At 45.0% G+C, this 16,812-nt stretch overlaps 1 long non-coding RNA gene across 1 annotated transcript; it reads left to right on the top strand.

Annotated features, from left to right (window-relative positions):
• Positions 1-8,184: 8,184 nt before the first annotated feature.
• LOC135362943 (uncharacterized) lies at positions 8,185-14,772 on the top strand. Its single transcript, XR_010408430.1, has 3 exons — positions 8,185-8,324; positions 10,279-10,355; positions 13,040-14,772. It is a non-coding gene; the product is annotated as an uncharacterized LOC135362943 (long non-coding RNA).
• The last annotated feature ends 2,040 nt before the right edge of the window (positions 14,773-16,812 follow it).

The following is a 16,812-nucleotide window of genomic DNA, read 5'->3' as shown; positions in this document are numbered from 1 at the left end:
CGAGCAATTTTTGAATGGGCCCTCAAATTTCTTTTTGCACCGAACCCTGCAAATTATGTAGCTGGTCCTGGGTAGCTGTCTCGCCAAGAAAGCAAGAACAGAGGCATCAGGGAGGAAACGAATTTCGATGAGAGCTGCTACATTAAGTGAGCTTTCAGCTTTTTTTTTTTAATTTTATTATGTTATGTTAGTCACCATACAATACATCATTAGTTTTTGATGTGGTGATCCACGATCCATTGTTTTCGTATAACACCCAGTGCTCCATGCAGTATGTGCCCTCCTTAATACCCATCACCGGGCTAACCCATCCCCCCACCACCCTCCCCTCTAAAACCCTCAGTTTGTTTCTCAGAGTCCATAGTCTCTCATGGTTCATTTCTCCCTCCAATTTTCCCCCCTTCATTTTTTCCTTCCTTCTCCTAATGTCCTCCATGCTATTTCTTATGTTCCACAAATAAGTGAAACCATATAATTGACTTTCTCTGCTTGACTTATTTCACTTAGCATAATCTCCTCCAGTCCCATCCATGTTGATGTAAAAGTTGGGTATTCATCCTTTCTGATGGCTGAGTAATATTCCATTGTATATATGGACCACATCTTCTTTATCCATTCATCTGTTGAAGGGCATCTCAACTCTTTCCACAGTTTGGCTATTGTGGACATTGCTGCTATGAACATTGGGATGCATATGGCCCTTCTTTTCACTACATCTGTGTCTTTGGGGTAAATAGCCAGGAGTGCAATTGCTGGGTCATTGGGTGAGCTTTCAATTTTGTTCTCCTGAAACCCTGGGAGCTGCCAGCGAGGAAGGACTGCTCAGGTTCACTACTGACAAGTCAATCCACCCAACTCCTGGCTTCCTGGAAACTTCTGTGATGAAGTTTTACTGAGTGTAAAGATTAGGATGGTGGGTAGAAGCAGGGAGAATTTTTTTCTCCTGTGGGGATCTCGTTTCTCAACAAGCATGCTATGAGAGAAATCCGGCCACTCTGAGTCATTACATTCAGATGGAATTTCTCCTGAGGTATCATCCTGCAGTGAGATCATCGCTTTTCCAGAGCACTGGCCCTCCCTTATACCTCATCCCCACCCAGCACTTGGCCTATGGTAGGCACCCTCATATTTGTTATTGATGACAATGGGACTGACCGTGAATGCAAATTTCATGTTTGCCTCCTCTGGATTCCCGCAAAGCTAGGGCCACCTATCACCCCAAAAGTTCCTTCCTAGTGAAATTGCAACTGCTTACTCTCCAAATTGCTTTCTTCAATATGGGTGGGGAGTCAACCCCAAATAAACCAAACCAGTCCCCCAAAGATATCTATAAGGGATCAATTATTTTTGCTCATTTAGCAGTCATTCTTTTCCTTTTGCTACTTTACTCTCATTGTTTTCTAGTAATCACACTTTCATCAAATGGGATTATATCATAGCTGACTCCCGCCCCCATTGGCTACCTCTGGTTCCAAAGGAAGACACATGACATCATTAACGATTCTTATGATGAGCCATGTATCCTAGTCTGGACCAAGTCTCTGTCTGTCGTTTGCTAAATTGGTAGAAAAAAGCCTGGAGCTGCTCATTCTTATCTTGGCCACCACAATAGCTAAAGCCTGCTGGAGAGTGAAGTCAGTACAAAGGAATGCAAGCAAAGGATTTTAGCAACAACTCTGAGCACCTGAATCTAATTGTGCCCAAAGATGTATCTTCTGGACCTTTCCATTGTGCAAGCCAATGCGTGGCCTGTGTTGTTTAAGCTAGTTTGAGTTTGGTGTCTTTCAATTGCAACTGATAGAGTCCTGACTGATAGAGCATAGTCTTGAAAGTGTGACCAATAGTACCACAAGCAAATGAGACTGATCAGAGTTGAGCAACGCTCAGAATTCACTCAGCTAGCCACACACACACACATACACATAGAATGTATTCTGATAACCAGACCAGACGTGGGGACCAGACTTCATTAATACTTACTGAGGCACTTCTAAAGCAAAGTAGGTTGACAAATGAATATAGTTATTAAATATATCTGTGTATGCTAAGTGAGGCCAAATCACATTATTTAAAATTACTCATATTGAGGACGGCCACAACAGTTACATTTTCTTTCTCCCTACTCCTACTAGTAACATTTTCAGTGGCTTCTTCCCAGGGATTGGGTAGAAGGATCTCCCTGAAGTCAGTTCTTTTTTTCTATTTGGCTGTGATGAAAAGGCAGAAGCCTAACTTTGGACAGCAGGAAGTAATGCATCACTTTGAACATGTTGTCTTTTTATTATAAATATGATATGGTTAGGTGGGATGGTTTCAAAGAGACAGGATATTACCTTAAACATTTACAAAACTGTGGTGAAAACGGTCTCCTTAAAATACCTTTTCAACCCATGGAGGTTACATAAATATTTGGCTGCTGGTGACAGGCCTAATAAATCTGTTTAGAATGTTGCAGCAATATTTACTTACAAAGTAAAGGCATAAGCCCAGGTTGGCCAGTAATTTTAAGAAGGAGAGATGCTACTTTTTAGCACCTTGCATAAATATTTGCAAGACCTATAAATCCAAGATAACTCTGCCTCTTCCCTAAAGCTATTTACTGCTTCCTACCATGTTCCACCTCAATGCCCCTTTTAAGTGTCTCTCGGTTCAGTTGGAAAAGCTTGACGTCTATTTGAGATGTATTGGAAGACATAACGATTATGGGCTATCATGGACAAGTTCTTCAATTTCCTCATGGTCTAACATTCTGCAAGATGCATTCAGGCTAGGGGAAGAGCAGAACTTCGTGCCTCTAAAGCTTGTGAATCAGAACATGAATATTTGGGGGGATAAATCTCATCATGTCTGACCAGGAACTAAAGGAGGCACTTCTTATTTGTCCTTCCATGTTATAGGGATTATAGAAAGTGCCTGAAACCAAAGTAGAAAGAATGGTGGCTCCGCAGAGCACTGTATGCCCTGGAGAAACTAAGATGGCCACCTAACTGTTTTCAGCAAGACTGTTGTACAAACTGCAGTCTAGCATTCAGGAAAGAGAATGAGGTGCCTTCTGACTTCTCTCTGGCTCTCTTCAAGAGCTGAGTTTTCCCCTCAATTTCGTGAGACGACTGCCCAAGGGGAAAGACACCAGCAGTGGCAGACATCTTTTTATGAAGGTCAAACAACAAAATAACCTCTTGATTGCCCAACGTATCCCTGTACTGTTTTTTTCATTGTTGGGTTTTTTGGAAACTTTAAGAGGTATTTCCTGTTTACTGTGTGGCAGAGAAACAGGCTGTAGAAAACTCATTCTAAGCACAAACACCAAAGAATCCTTAACTATTCAATACTTGCATATTACAGTTATGTTATCAGGTTTAATTTCCAGTGACTGCCAATAAGCAAGTGGTCACAATTTACCAGAAAAAAGAGGAATCAATTTATAAAAATAACATTTCAAAGTATCATGTAAAATTTACTTTTTTTCTAGACTTATAATGAGGCCTCCTGGTCTGAACATTCCCGAGGAAGGAGAACAAAAGAACTTTGCGTTGGTATTTACATTATCTAGGGGTAGAAGAAAAGACTACAGGACGACTTTGATGTTCTGAGGAGGACGGGAGATGATTTGGTATTTATTCCTTTTTAGTATGTGAATTTATACCAGATGGTCCATTTAAAATAGACCCCATTTTAAACCATTTTGTATGAAGTGGGGCCTTACAGAAAGCCCTCATTTCCTCTCTGGCAATGGCTGGTGTGAGATCAGCCTCCTGGGAATGGCTAGGCTGCTGGGCTTGCTTCTGCTGCCAACCTGCAGGAACTCATCTACTTCTGCCCTGCCACCAGCTAATGCCAGCCTGCCAAAAGGAGCTCTGGTAAGAGCAGTCCTAGCCAGTGACTGCCATGCAGGTCACAACATTTTCTCCCATCTCTGGGAATGGTGGATGCTAACCATACTTTTTTAGTGGGTTTCATTTATTGCTGGGAGAATTGGGAAAGGCTTCACAGATGATTCAAGGAGTGCATTAGTCAGATGGAGCGATGCGCTATGAGAAGCATCCCCTGACAGGGCAGTAGACTTTTGGGGGACACAAAGCAAGCAGATTAATGTGTTGGGGGTTATTGAGTTTTCCAGTTTGACTTGAGTTGAAGCCTGAAAAAACAGGGTGCCTTTGAGTCATGCAGAATTTGAGGGTGGCTGTGGTGTAGGAGTCTGGTCAGAGATACGGATTGAGAATGGAAAGATGATAGGACAGGTGAGCCTAAAAGGAAGTTTGAAATCAGATTCTGAAGTCCTTCCATGTTTTGTCTCTTCCAAGTGGTTTTCAACTCTGGCCTTTATACACTGGATAGCTCATGAAAATTTTTAAGAATCATTACATTTACATATTAGCAAGGTCAGTCTGTCTACAGTATGGAGTATAGTTATGAGAGGGAGAGGCTAGAAAAAGAGAGATTTCTTTCTTTCTTTCTTTCTTTCTTTCTTTCTTTCTTTCTTTCTTTCTTTCTTTCTTTCTTTCTTTCTTTCTTTTCTTTCTTTTTCTTTCTTTCCTTCTTTCTTTAAGTAGGCTCCATGCCGAGCATGGAGCCCAACATGGGGCTTGAACTCATGACCCTGAGATCAAGACCTGAGCTGAGATCAAGAATTGGGCACTTAACCGACTAAACCACCCAGGCATCCCAGGAATTTATATTCCTAAGAGTATCATTGGTCTCCTTAATTCATGAAGGCCATTCAGATTTTCTTTTTTATGATCAAACAATCTGTGTGCTCCTAAACATTATGGGGAATGGGTTCAAGGAGTTTTCTTTATGGGAGGAATAGTGCAGATAACTTCCAGAGCTCACCAAGGTCTTCAACCAAAGGTGAAAGGCTAGGTCTTGACAAACTGAATAATTGTACTTAGGTGAAACCATGTCACACATATTATTAATCAGCATGTTATATTTGTTAAAATATAAATATCTTTCAGAGGATTCGTTTCCTGTGGCTGCTACAACAAATACCTCAAACTGGGTGGCTTAAAACAGCAGATATGTATTCTCTCCCAGTTCTGGAGAGAAACCCAGAACCCAAAGTCAAGGTGTCCATAGGGCCACACTCCCTCTGGAGGCTCTAGGGAACAATATAGTCTTTGCGTCCTCCAGCTTCTGCTGGCTGTGGACTTAGCTTGACTCATGGCTGCATCACTGCGTCTCTGCCTCTGTGGTCACATCGCCTCCTCCCCTTCTGACTGTCTTCTCCTCCGTGTGTCTCTTATAGGGACGCTTGTCACTGGACTTAAGACCTATCACCCAGGATGATCTCCTCTCAAGATCCTTAATTACATCCTCAAGATCCTTTTCCAAATAAAGCAGCATTCACAGCTTCTAGCGATTAGGACGTGGGTACATCTTTTGGGGGCCATGATTCAGCCCAGTACAGAAGGCAATACATTCATTTAGACATAGGTTCCTTCTCTCTTCTATGTGAGTTGGGACAGCAGGCCATTTCCACTCTTTGTTGGTGCTGTTTGGGGACTGACAGTGCATCCCCACTGGACTGAGGAGGCTGATGGGAGAAAAGACACTGAAAGGGGTGGGAGGATACAAGGACACTGACCTCTCTTAAGTGTAAATCTGAATACTATGGAAACAGAGAATAACTTGCAGAGTAGGTCCCACTTCTTTCGTTCTCTGTTGTTATGGATGTGCTTAATTATAGCTTTTTAACTATAACTTGTCCATTTTAGAGTTTCTCTTTTAGCACATCATGTTTCTCAGTGAGTTTGCACGTTGACCTTCACTTCCATACCATGAAATAAGGGCAGAAACACCTCGTCCTTTTCTGTCTCCCCCCCTGCCCCCGTAGCACCTAGAACAATCCTCTACAGGGTATAAAATCCCTCAAATTGTGGTGAAGCTCTGTTTATGGGTGGGACTCAAAGATGGTATCTGTCAGGTTGTTTCAAAAAACAATCACCTTTATTTACCCAGCTGAGTTAAAAACTTAAGTCCACAGAAAACCCTGTACATAGACGTTTACAGCAGTTTTTTTTTCATAATTGCCAATACAGGTTTCCCCCACTATCCAAAAGCAGAGTGTTCTTATGAAAGCTTTCATAAGTTCAAATGGCATATAGTAAAGAAGCAAGTATCATTAATTTTTATGGAAAATTTTTGAGCATTCCCAGACACAAAGAATAACCTCTCTTAGGCTCTTCTGATACCTTAGGACACATCTTGCTAATGGATGCACAGAATAAAGGGAGGTAAAGCACAGATGCTCACAGACATGGTTCAAGGCTTTGGCAGCTGGGCGCTGAGATGCCGAGTGTTGTCCCAGGGCTGAGGTGCCGAGTGTGGTCCCAGCCCTGAGGTGCCGAGTGTTGTCCCAGGGCTGTGATGTCGAGAGTGTCCCAGGGCTGAGATGCCGAGTGTGGTCGTGGGGAAGGAGCTTGGTGGCACATCCCTCTCACTGCTTAGGGTGCAGCTGCCTCTAGATCTTCTCTCGCTGCAAAACAAATGCTGAACACTGTTTTTACTTTTGGTCTTTTTTTTGGTAAAAGTAAAAATTCTCTTCAGATTTCTTTCATTTAGTGAAAACAGGTAGTGATGTAGGTCTTTTGTAAAAGCAAAACGGCATAACACAAACTTTTGGAAAGTGGGGATACCTGTGCTTGGAAGCAACCAAGACATCCTGTAGCAGGTAAATGGATAAACAAATTGTCCTATAGCCAAATGTGGAATATTATTCAGTCCCGAAAGAAATGAGCTATCAAGCCACAAAAGGACATGGAGCTCACAAGAGTGAGCTCTAATGTAAAATGTGGTTTTTGGTGGCTGTCACATATGTCATGTTGGCTCACTGATTATAACGAAAGTACCACTCTGGTGAGGGATGTTGATAATGGGGACGTATGTGGGGGAAATGGGGGAAATGGGAGCTTTGTACTTTCCCCTCAACTTTGCTATGAGACTAAAACTGGTCCAAAAAATAAAGCCCAGATATTAAAAAAAAATCAACCATCTTTTTTTCCCCCCTTGCAGAAATGTCGGTGATTCATAAGTACTAGTCTCATTTTGGAAATTCTCTCTCAAGCAGATTTTTGCTATCTTATCTTTTCCCCTTGAGGATAAAACCCAAGTTTGATATTCAGACCATTAGATAAATAATATTTTTGGATACAAATTTGAGACTAAGAAGTCACTGAACCAGCATTTCTTCTGAAATGTTAGTTCTGGACAACTGAGAACGCTGCCCTTTTGGGAGTGTTCGTTGGACAGGAGAGGGTAATTTCATGGCCATCTCTTAAGGAGATCCCACAGAGGGAGGGAAATGCCTGGCCGTGGGAGATACAAAGAAGTCCGTGTTCCCCTGCAGGGCTTCATTCCCCCGGCTGGGGGCGGGGGGTGGGCAGAGTCCTACAGGCTTATTCTATGGTGACAAAACTTGAGTGTTTGGTATCCAAAAGTGATGTCATACTTACCTAACTTTTGGTCAATCATAGGTTTGGTTAGATTGGTTGAATTTCAAGACTAAGAGGAAAATTGGAGGATAAAGTTGGTTCCTTTTGATCACACCCTGGTGCACACAGACAGAAATCAAATAGAAAAACCAGCTGTCATCAAATAGTGAAAATATTGGGACAAGAAATAGACAGTGAGGCATCACAAGGAAATTCTGCAAGACTGAGTTAGCTATAGTCAGCCACCAAGTCTGTTGAATGCCCACTGAGCACTTCCTTTCTCTGCTGTCTGCTAAGTATTCCCATCCTCAGTAAGGTAGACTCAGGGCTAAAGAATCTTTGAGACCATCTGAGTACTTGGGAATAGCCTGGCCTCTCATGGCCTGAGTGACCTCAAACGGCCTCTGCACTGTCAGGGACTGACATGCTTGCCAACTCAAGGCCACCCAAACCTGACAATTCTGACACACACACACACACACGCAAAATGGGCTTCCCCATCTTGTTCTTTAATGTTTAAAAGCTTTAAACTTTTCAGATGTGTTTCAGAGGTAGAATCTTCATAATACAAGTAGAGTTAGGAAGTGATTTAATAATAAGTCACTTAGTAGTTTATTCATAGTAAGTAATAAGTGGATAATATTGTTCATTTAATTACAAGCCTTATCAGTGCCAGCCACAGTGCTGGGTGGTGGGACAAATCAGAGATGACTCGGGCACAGATCCTCCACCCAGACACTCCCAGCCCAGGCACCTGATGGGATGAACTTCTAAGCAACAATAACATGAGGTGGACAGACAGCGGTTACTGCCCGAGAGCAGCTCCAATGACCAGCAGCAGCGGCTCGGAGGGAGGGGTGGGGGTTACTTCCAGCTGAGGCGACGGAGGAGGTAATATTAGCGCTATTAGCAGTCAGCTGGGGAGGCAGGGGTGGGTCTGCAGACGGACAGATGGGAGGACAGAGCATCCTAGGGGCCGCTTGAACACCAGTTCCGGGGGAGGAGACACGCCTGCCTAGTGAGTGTGAGGGAAGGGGGCCCGGAGAGGGTCTGAGAGGGAGGAGGCAGTCAGGCCAGGCCATGTCAGGCCTAGAACAGGCGCTGCCGGGAGTGGAGATACCAGAGCTCCTTGAGCTTCCCGGAGGAGACCTGAGGAGCAGAGGAAGGAGAGGGAAGTGGTGAAGAGCCGGACTCTGGTTGGAAGGTTTCTTAAAACTGTCTGTTTCTTTTCTTTTCTCTCAGGAGAGTTGTGGCCATGGGTGTAGACCAAGGGGGAGAAGCAAGGGCAGAGGGAGGGGGAGACCTGAGTGGAGAGCTGACAGGGGGATGGCAGGAAGAGCCCTAGAAGACGCCGACAGGAGCGTCCACAGCAGCTTTATTTGTCACAGACCCAAAGGGGGGGCTCAGGTGCCCACCCACAGGGGAGTGGGTCATCACACTGTGGCGGATGCACTCACACAACGGGATGCTACCCGGCAAGGCAAAAGTGGAAAACTCGTATTTTAGGAACAATGTGGATGAACCTCACAGACACAATGCTGAGGGAAACTGAACTACTGCAGACCCAAAAGAGTTCCTATTGTTGCATTTCTGTGAACTTCAAAATGAGGTATAACTAATCTGTGGTGAAGGCGGTCAGAATAGTGGTTATCAGTGAGGAGGGTATTAGCTGCCAAGGACCACGAAGCAGCCTGCTGGCGGGGGGGCAGTGGCTGGAAATGTTCCACATCCTGACTGGGGGGGTGATAGCACAGTTGTATACCTGTGTAAAAACTTATTGCACTCTGCATGGAAGAACTGTGCATTTTATGTAATTTATTCCCTGAGAGAGAGAGAGAGAAGAGAGATTGGGCAGAGCAAAGAGGTAGATGAGAAGATGGGAGCAGAGCAGGGGGAAGGTGTCAGTACGTGGGGACGTTAAGATAGAATGAAGACAAATCGCAGTATTGCTTCGGACTCCTCACCCATCCAGGTGTGAGCAGATAAATGCTTCACCTGGAGCGGTGGGCATGATGGGGATGGGAAGAGAGGGATGGATCCTGCAAAGGAATAATCTGCAAAAGTTGGTAATGGAGTGTGGCACAGAGGGGGCATCCAAGTAAGAAGGGGTAGGCTAAGACTCTCCTGAGGCTCAGAACCTAGAAGCATGCCTGAGGCACTACTGTGTCCAAGAGACAGTCATTGACCCACGTACCCGGGGCTCATCCCATTATGGAACACGAGTACACCTTGAATTCATGGCGCTCAGTCTTGTGGCGGTATTATTTAGCTGCTTGTTCTAGCTGACTCACCAGGAACATTTGGAGTATAAGCAAATAGCAAATATCTCCGGGAATAGTTCAGTTTCACATCAGCTCTCCATCTCATCCTTGACAAGATTGAACGAAGCAGGATTTGGGGTTTGCAGTCTGTTAAATGCAGTCACTCACGCTGGAGTGATGCCACTGTGAATTGGGGGGTGCCGATCCTATGAGTTCACAAAGGGCACACAACGAAGGGCCTGTTCTCCCCCATGCTGGTTGGAGCGGCCCAGGGCAGAAAGCGAAGGGAGGGAGATGCAGCAAGCCCACCATGGGCATAAAGCCTCGCCTCTCCCAGGCAACATTGGAAGAGCCAGGGAAGCACGATGTATGTGGCCGTGCTCTACCACTGGCCTCATATCCTTCCTAAGGCATCCTGAGCTCCCCTGGGATGGAGTTCTTTTCCTAGGTGATAGATAATGAGATGCAGAAATGTTGGCCACGTAGGCAAGTTCAAGAAAATGGGCTCTCAGGAATGCTGGGGGGCTGGAGGCAGAGATGTTGTCTGGGGTCTACTGGCCACTGATCCTATCTTCTCCCTGCAGACGAGGATGTGGTCTCACTGCTGCTGAGTATAGGTCAGATCCCGGAGAGCTTGATGCTTGTAAACAGTTCCATAAATGTAAGTACGCAGATTGTTGGTGTAAGTTCTTCCTGGGGTGGGATGAGCCTGAGGCTAAAAGGACAGTGGTTGAGGGAGGCCTGGGCTGTTTTCTCAGCTCTGGCAGAGTTCCATCCTCAGAGTGCAGCTGGCAGCTGTGCATTGTAAAGGCACGCAGGAGCAAAGGAGGAACCCCATCAGGATACGTTGCACCTGCTCCAGCTCGGTGTGACCACTTCCGTTCCCTTATGCTCTGTATCTTGGCTACATAAACAGGGTTGTAACATGAACATGGCCATTCGACACGTGTATGAGAACCCTTCACTGAAACCTAACTCACTGAGCCAGTGCTGTAAGGCTAGGGAGAGGGGTGAGGCATGAAGGGAGCAGGGTGTTGGGGGGCTCAGGGAACACAGCAAGTATGCGATGCACCCCTGGGCTTCAAAACACATATAGCCAAAAATACAGACAGCTTAAGGTAGGCCCCAAAGACACAAACATGAGAAAACTCAAGGCCTAGAGAACTTAGGGGTAGGGAGAGAGAAAGGGAGAGGAAAGGGGAGGGGAGAGAGCTGCCAGCAAGGGCAGTCTGAGAAGGAAGGCATCATGGTGAGAGGACACTTGATCTGGGTCTCAGGGGCAGCAGCTTAAATTTGGGATCAGCAGAGAGAAGGGAGAACATTCCAGAAGAAAGAACTGGTGGGTACAAAGGCACGGAGGTGTGGAAGTGGACACTATGTTCAGGCACAGGGAAGGAGCAGAAATTTCATGTGCTGGGTGATAGCCATGCCTGGGTGAATCTACTCGCTGCACATGTATATGAGGCCATATATATATATATATGAAGCTGTGAACTAAGTAGAAGGTGGGAGGATTAAGAAAATGTTTTTAAAGGAATAGTAAAATATAGCAGATTTGCTAACTTAGTACTGTACATGTAGTTAACATAGCAAAAAGACAAGGAAGCCTTGCTGCCATGCTCACATAGTCACTATATGACAGATTAACCTAAATCCTCCCTTTGAGCATCTTCAAGATCTCAAAGCAGCCTGGCCATGTGGGATAGCCATCCTGGAGCCTGGCCTACAGACAGGCATGTCTGATTCAAATGCTGGCTCTGCCACTTTCTAGCCATGTGACACTTGGCAAATTACTTGACCTTCCTGGGCCTTAGTTTTCTCATCCATAAATAAGAATCCCATAATAGTATGAACCTCAGAAGGTTGTTGTATGGTGAAATGAACCTGGGATGAACCAAGTTCAGCGTCTGCACATGGTGGGCACTCGGCAAATGTTAGCTACTTTTCTTCTTATTACAAGTCAGAGGAGCTGACAAGATTCAGTGCACTTGCCCCATTGGTGCTAAGACATGCGTGACTCATAAGGCCCCCCTGGTAGGGAGCTCTGGTTGCCCACCCAATATTTCTTCTCTCCCTCCTTCTTACTAAGTGACCTTTCATTTTATTCAATGTAGCAGTGTGCCCAGATTAAACACACATACATGTGCACACATACCTGTTTTTCCTAGCTTCCCTTGCAGCTATGAGTTACCAGGTTCTGGCCAGTGAGATGTCAGCACGAGGTGTACCCTCTATGAAGCTCCCAAGCGAGCTGACTCAACAAGCACACCACTCTGTTCTATGTACTCTTCCTCCTTCTTCCTACCTGAAATCTAGATGTGATGGCCGAAGCTTCAGCAGCCTGGTTGAACGATGTGTTGGTCTTAACGATGGAAGCCTTGGACTAAGGCTGGATGGAGAGACAAGGAACAGAAGGATAGGTGGTGCTTGGGGCCCAGAAGGTGATGGAACAGCACAGTAGTCTTAAACTGTCTATCTCTTAACTTCTCATTACATGATAAACATAAACCCCTACACTGTTTAAGTCACTGTGTCTGTGATACTCACCACTAATTGCAAATTGGAAATGGTGCATTTCTCCTTGACCAAAAAATGTGATTAGGGGATAGAGCCGGTTGGACTGATGCCAGAATTCTTGGGTAGGCGACTCGTTCCTTCCATGCCCTGGCTTCTCCCTTTTTCTCTCTCTCATGCTAGTTCCTTCAGTGGGCTGAATAACGGGCTCAAAAAAAAAAGATATGTCCATGCCCTAATCTCCAGAACCTGTGAATGCCACCTTATTTGGAAAAAGAGATGTAGTTAAGTTAAGGATCTTGAGAGGAGATCATCCTGGATTCTCTGGGTGATTCCTAAATCCAGTGCCAGGTGTCCCTCTGAGAGACACACAGAGAAGACAGACAAAAGAGGAGGAGGCGATGTGACCACAGAGGCAGAGATGCAGGGATGCAGCCATGAGTCAAGCTAAGCCCACAGCCAGCAGAAACTGGAGGAGGCAAAGACCAGGTTGTCCCCTAGAGCCTCCAGAGGGAGTGTGGCCCTGGGAACACCTTGACTTTGGCCTTCAGAACAGTGAGAGGAGACATCTCTGCGGTTGTGAGCCCCCCAGTTTGTGGTGATTTGTCAAAGTAGCCACGGTAAGCTCATACAGACCCACTGGCACACTGAATCTCAGGCTTGCTTGCGTGGTGCGGGGTTGGGGCCATGAATCCTTTGCAACCCTTCAACTCTCCTTGAACCAAATAGCTGTGTTCTCACACAGAGATGCATCGGCCAGGCCACTGGCCCTTCCTAAGGAGAAAGAAGCAGGCCTACACCATTGACATTCCCTGCTATTCCCCTTCACAGACTCTATCAACAGCTGTATTCCAGTGGTGGTGGCAACCCTACATACACAGAAGACTAAAACCATTTGGAGCCAACGGGAGGACACAGACAGACCCTCTTTGCTCTGAAATGTCTCCGGGTTTAGAAATCTAAACACATATTCCAGTTGGTCAAACTTCCTGAAGGACTGGGAGAGATTATAAGGTTGCATAATGCAGCTAAACGACTGTACTGCTTGAGTTTCCCTCCACCCCCACACTGGGACCAGTGTTAGGAGAGGCAGCTGGGGCTGGAGGATGGGAAACAGAAGGGCAGAGAAACATGGGAAGTGCACCCAAGAATCAAGAACCTTCCAACAGGCTCTGGGAAAAAAAGCTGTTGCACTAGCTTTCTCAGAACTGGAAAACAACATAAGGTGGTGGTTGCATGTTGCTGTCACTCATGAATTTGAGTCCAGGTTCTTTCTCTAACCAGCTGTGTATCCCAGACCAATTCAGTCTGTAAGATTTGTCTTCCTTACCCACAAAAATGGGGCTAGTAACTATGCTTACCTCTTCGAGTTTCTGTGGGGATTAAGTAGGATAAATGCAAGGAAAGTGTTTTGGAAGTACCTGGTGCAAGGGAAGTACATAATATTAATAGAAACAGTGCTTAATTTTCAACAGAATCCATGACAATAAAGGCACGAGGCTTTTCCAGTCTTAGAAACCTATTAATAAGGGTGCTTGTGTGGCTCAGTCGGTTAAGCATCTGCCTTCCAGCTCAGGTCATGATTCCAGAGTCCTGGGATCGAGTCCCGCATCAGGCTCCCTGCTCAGCAGGGAGTCTGTTTCTCCTTCTCCCTCTGCTTCTTCCCACTGCTCATGCTCGCTCATACACTCTCTCTCTCAAATGAATAAATAAAAATTCTTAAAATAAAAAAGAAACCTATCAATAATACATCTGCTTCCTGTGGACAAGTTGTTCAATCCCAAACTTTCAAGGACTTCTGTTTGTATCTTTTTTGTTTGTTTTTAAACAAAGCTGGCCCAAGTCTCATACCATAAAATTCCTCCATTCCCATAATCTTGCCTACAGTTCCACTGTAAGGGCTTTACTCTAGAATCCAGAGGGGTCAGCAAGCTACCTGGTGAGAGCCAGAGAGTAAATCTTGTAGGCTTTGTAGGTGACACATGGTCTCTGCCATGTATTCTTCTTTTTTACATTTTTAACTTGAGAGGACTATGTAGGCTGGATTTGGCCCAAGGGCCAGGGTTTGCGGGCCCCTGCTAGATGAAGGCTTAAAGAAACCTGGAGTTTGTCTGATTAAATTGCCCATCTGCATAAACGGGTCTTTGGGAAGTATCTAACAGGGAAAGGGGCTCTTTGCCTTCTCTCTCTCTCTCTCTCTCTCTGTCAGGAGAGGAGAGGGCAACGGTGGCCACAGAGGGAAGGGACCCATCACAGAGATTAGCTGGTTGAATGACGTAAAGTAGACAGGAAGATGGGGGTCACGTCTACACTGCCTGAGTCTGCCCAGGGCCAGCCTGTTTCAGACTATTTAGCCATCAGTGAAGAACAGGTGAGAACCAGACTAACATCTGGGCTTCAATATGGCTTTCATCCCACTACTCAGAAATACTGTCATTTTTCAGCAGTCCAACCCAGGAAGATGCTCAGAAGTTAAAAGGCTAAAGTCCAATTTCATAAATAATTCACTCCTGTTGATAGGTTCGCCTCATCTCGTAAGTTTTCATTCCAAGCAGCAGAAGATGGGCCTATAGTTTGGACTCTGACAGCAACAAAGAAACTCTCTGGATGATAAAATGAGCTCATAAATATGAACCCCAGGTTCCATCTGCATTTGGTAGAAAACTGGCTGGTGAAGGCACCAGCCACTGAGCCAGGTTCACAGGATACAGGTTCACAGAGCAGAAAAGAAGAATGCTAGAGATTGATGAAATTGAGCCTGGAAGGAATGTCAGCTATTCTCTGATCAAAAGAGAAATGGTGCTAGATCAAGTTTTTCTTTATCCAAAATTTCAAAAAGAAAAAAAATTATAAACCTGGTCCACAGAATTTGGAATGATAATTCTTTTTTTTTTTTTTTTAAGATTTTATTTATTTATCAGAGAGAGAGAGAGAGACAGAGGCAGGCAGAGGGAGAAGCAGGCTCCTTGCTGAGCAGGAGCCTGATGTGGGACTCGATCCCAGAATCCTGGGATCATGACCTGAGCCGAAGGCAGACGTTTAACCGACTGAGCCACTCAGGCATCCCTGGAATGATAATTCTTAACGGTCTCCACTAAGGTGTATATTTCAAGGGGGTCTTTGTTTCCCAATACAACCCATTCTTTCCCTGAGTTTCTTTATACCCAATGTATTTGTTATGTTTCTCCAGAGCAACAGAACCAATAGAATATGTTGTGTGTGTGGGTTGGGGGTGGGGGAGGGGGAGAGACAGAGAGAGAGACAGAATGAGAGAGAGAGATTTATTGTAAGGAATTGGCTCACATAATTGTGGGGGCTGGCAAATCCAAAATCTGTAAGGCAGGCCATAGGCTAGAAACCCCAGGAAGAGTTCAGCTTGTAGTTCAAGTCCAAAGATAGTCTGCAGGCAGAAGTCCCCCTTCCTTGGGAAACTTCAGTCTTTCTCTCTTACGACATTTAGCCAACTGGATGAGGCCCACCTGCATGATGGAGGGTGATCTGCTTTACTCAGAGTTCACTGATTTAAATGTTAATCTAAAAATACCTTCACAGCAACATTTAGACTGGTGTTTGACCAAATAGCTGGGTACAGTAGCCTAGCCACGTTGACACATAAAATTAACCATCGCATCTATCATCCTACTTTTTTCTTTGGACTCCCCAAATTAGCCACAGGTACTGGATAATCTAATTGTGACCATGCCATACACTATTACCTGGGATGAGAAAAGGGAACAAGAATAGATAGTGTCCCCAAATGGCAGATTCTATCCATTAGACATGCATTTGACTGTAAGTGAGGCAAAATTGGATGAATAATAGCTCAAAAGAAGAGTTTAGTTTTCTCTCATATCCAGAAGTCCAGCGATGCCATAAGAGACCCATACTCTTTCTGTCCTTTGCTTTGTTGCTTAAATGTGTTGGATTTTTTCCCCACATGTTCATTGTTTCATGTTAGCTTCAGATAGCACACAAGCATTCAAGGCACAGAAAAAGCAGGGTGGGAGTAGAGGTGGTAGGGGCTGTGGCTTTTTCCTCTGTTAGAAAAGCAGAGCTTTCCCAGAAACCGCCTCAGCAGCCTTCCACTTGTTTCAATAGACAGACCTCTCGAGCAGCAAGGGAGGCTGGAAAAGCAAGTCCTTCCTAGGGCTGGGAACACGGCTGTTCCAAACAGAACAGGTTCTGTTAGCAAGAAAAGAAGGAGACATGACAGTCTACAGTGATTTTTATCTGGATTTGAGAAGTTCTTTAGTTATGCATTTTGTCATTCATTCAATAAACACATCTTCTCTATGGTAGACTTGAGATGCCTTGTTGAATACAACAGTGTACTTGCTTTTAAGAAAATCAAGCCTGTGGTGGTTTCCAAAAAGTTGGCGGGTGGCAACTCATGGGAGGCAACCAAGGGTGGATGCATTCAATAATTGAAATAAACCACTTTTTATGAGACAGAGGTGTAGGAGAGGGATACCTAGGTCACTCTTCAGGAAGAAGTGGGTGGAAGCATTGGGACAGCTTCAAAGAGAAGGTGATGGTAGAGCAGAGCCTTGAAGGATGACTAAGAGCTGGCCTTGAGGAGGAGCAGGCAGAAGTAGAGCAGAAGC

This window comes from Mirounga angustirostris, unplaced genomic scaffold, assembly GCF_029215605.1.
Source record: "Mirounga angustirostris isolate CCGP_5_RB_7025 unplaced genomic scaffold, mMirAng1.0.hap1 SCAF_2, whole genome shotgun sequence".
In the NCBI taxonomy this organism is placed as follows: domain Eukaryota; kingdom Metazoa; phylum Chordata; class Mammalia; order Carnivora; family Phocidae; genus Mirounga; species Mirounga angustirostris.
This window is presented reverse-complemented; position numbering and strand designations above follow the sequence as displayed.